We start from the raw sequence: 3,281 nt of genomic DNA on the forward strand, positions 1-3,281 counted from the left end.
TATGTGGTGTCATATGTGGTGACAGAGGGAACAAATTTCAACAAAAGAAATGCTGGGTCACTAACCTTTTAAAAACTGCAGAATCCCAAAATAAACAGGCACTCAATGGTGCCTTTAAGTACAGCAAAGCACAAAAAGCAAGGAAAAGTAAAGCACAACTCAGGGTGGTTCAATGTTGTGCTAAGTGGTTGGTATTTAAGCGAGAGCTTCATTCTGCAGTCTGCTCTATCCAGAATGAGAGGGCCCATGCCGGGAGCACCTCAGTTTTATAGCGGCAAGACCAGAAAAAGCAGAGTCATTTGCCCTCATTGAGCAGTTTTTCAGGGCTGTAAGATAAAGAACAGATGACACAGTCAGCAACAGTGCCCCATCATGTCCTGGAGTGGTAGTGCTTACCTATGAAGAGCCCAGAAGGTAAGCATCAGGCGTGCATTCGTGACAGTGGTAATAATGTGAATTTTAGCTTATGATAAAACATCATTTATGTTGCTAATTCTTTTGTAAAGTGAAACTCTAAGTTTAACTGTGAATTTGAATTCACACAAATAATTTTTGCTCAAAACTAGTATTTGATAGCTGACTTCCATCTCCCCAACCATTGTCTGAAGCTGCTTAAATCCATTTTAGTTTAACCTTTACTTGACTATAAAATTAAATATACACTGCATGGATTTACAAAGATATTTTATGATTAAATACAGTAAGTCGGATTATCCTGGCTACACTGGGTGCAGGCATAATCCAAGCACTGGGCAGGGGACCATTTGAGCACAGTCCATGCATAGAAATGTATAACAGTTTAGGACTGTGTACTTGCATAACACCACTTCCATTCTGCCAAAGCACCATCACATAGTATGTGTCATAGTAAGCTATTATCAGAGGCTTCAGAGTCCTTACATATATTACAGATGAGCCGTTTAAGGACTTTCCTGTGTAAGACAATAGTTTTACTTAACTGAATGTTGAAAGTTGAATTCAACATCTAACATTTTCATTGATCATGAAATGATGAGATTTTATCTTCCTGAACTGTTCCACTATAATCCATATATTGTGAGCTGTGGAGCTGATCGCACCTCCAGAGAATACAGATGCTGCTGGGAAAACCCCTGAAAAACGTTGACAGACTACCTTCACATTCCTCTTTACCTTTCTGGCGGCTCTGTCGCGTAATATGCCTCTCGCGCAGTACTCCGCTTACTTAAAAAGCTTGTACGGGCTTCTGTCAGTTTGGAATTGATTGTTTTGCTTCTCTCTCTCTTTCTCTCTCTCTCTGACATTCTCTGTTCCTGGCAGAACTGTCATCACTGACTTGTCATGGAGCACGTTTAAACTTTTGAAAAGAGACAAATGTTTGTTTGCAGTGCTTTTAATAAAGTTCTTTTTTTTCTACAACCTCCTGTGTCTCTGTGCAAATCTGTGACCCAAGCGTGACAAGATCTATGTATAAGTCACAGATGACACTTAAGATTTCTGAAATTTGAATCTCACACATATATTCCATGGCAGCACATAGCATAAATCCACACAACATGTGGTAATGAAAGCACCAAATTTGTATATACAGTAGTAATAAACACACACCAGAAACTCCAATCTGGACAAATACTTAAAGAATACAGATTTGAAGGCTGATGCATATGTTCATGTTTATAACTGTATCGCTTCATTCAGTTTTATACTACATTTGGGAAAACAGGCACAAGTGCCATTTACTTTAACTCCAGAGGTGGATTTACAATTAAACTAATGAAGCTTAAATCTCAGGCACCCTAAACCAGGAGGGGCCCCAGAAGCAACATTAGTCCAAATTGCTTATAAAATTTTAGGAGTCAACTGTTTAAGAGAGGTTTTTTAAAGCCCCTACATGTAGTAGTTAAATTTAAAGACAAAATTATGGTGATCTGTTGTGGAACAACTCCATTGAATAAGATAACAGTGGTTAACTAGACCTCATTGCTGGTTGTGAAGGGGCCCTCATAACAGATCAAGCTTCAGGGCTCCAAAAATGTAGGTCTGCCATTGTCCAACTCCATCACTCGGAAAACTTTATATATGTTTAGTAATTATTTATGGTCGCCATTTTTTACTCTTGGCCAAGCATATGATACTTGATCTAGAGCAACGTTGAGAACCAAAGTTAAAGTTCTCATTGTAGAAAAGCAATGAAAATGTATTCCCAATGAAGAGTAAGAATGCCTTGCGTGTCAGTGTTTACTCAATATATTGTGAATAAGGAAGCATTTTCTGCTTAAATATGTAATTTAATTCAAAAAGGAGTTACATAAGCATACAAGTATATGTAAAACAAGTATTTAAACATAGTTATATGTATTGATAGAAGAATTTAAGTGTACAAGGTATTTTTTTATTCATTTTCACATCCTCCTTTTGTGCTTGCAGCCGTAACATTGTGCTCATGTCCAGTATTCTTTCTATGGACAGCCAGACATGCTATTACAGCTAGTTATAATTAAATGAATATTCATCCAGCTGCTTAGCGTACATTCCCAAACTCACTTCATTCTTATTGCGGTTACAAGGAGGCTTTAGTTCAATCCAACAGCACTGGGAAAAAAACTGAAACTAGCTCTGGTCAGGACATCATCATGTACCCCTGTCAATCTACCTGGTGTGGTGAGGTGAGCAATGCTATCTTTTGTAACAGTGTGCTGTGTTCGGAGGAAAATGATTAGACAAATTATGAAGAGTATACATAGATTAAGCCTAACAGAATAACATGTGTATTGTAATGGTAGTTTACTTATTTATTTACCTATATTAATAGGGAAAGGCCTAATGAGATCATAAATACAAGGAAATCTACAGACTATTTCAGAACAGGGAATAAACTACATTCAATAATCACTGTCGGAATTCTTACTAAATCACTGATAAAATGATTTTTAAACAAAGTAGACTAAGTTTTGATGTTACCATTGTAGTGACACCCAAAAAGTTTTGTTTTTTATGTTCTATTTATATACCAGTTAATGTTCACTTTTGTGATAACTGGTAGATTTATTGAACACCACCCTGTGTGGTCCTGGCTGCAGTGAGGTCCTGGAATCCTGTGAACACACAAAGTGCAAAGTGAGTACAGTAAGTGAAGTACTCGCAGTTGCTTCTGTGGAAGAAAGACGCAAAGGAAGACAGGAGTGCAATTAATCAATGTTGGTTTATTAAAAAATTAATAAACAGGTGAGAAGCGAGTATGGAGACTTCTGCTTGCAAGTCAGAAAACTTCAACTTTCCCATCTTCAGGCTGCTTATATAGT

Source organism: Erpetoichthys calabaricus, chromosome 5 (genome assembly GCF_900747795.2).
Source record: "Erpetoichthys calabaricus chromosome 5, fErpCal1.3, whole genome shotgun sequence".
Taxonomy (NCBI): Eukaryota; Metazoa; Chordata; class Cladistia; order Polypteriformes; family Polypteridae; genus Erpetoichthys; species Erpetoichthys calabaricus.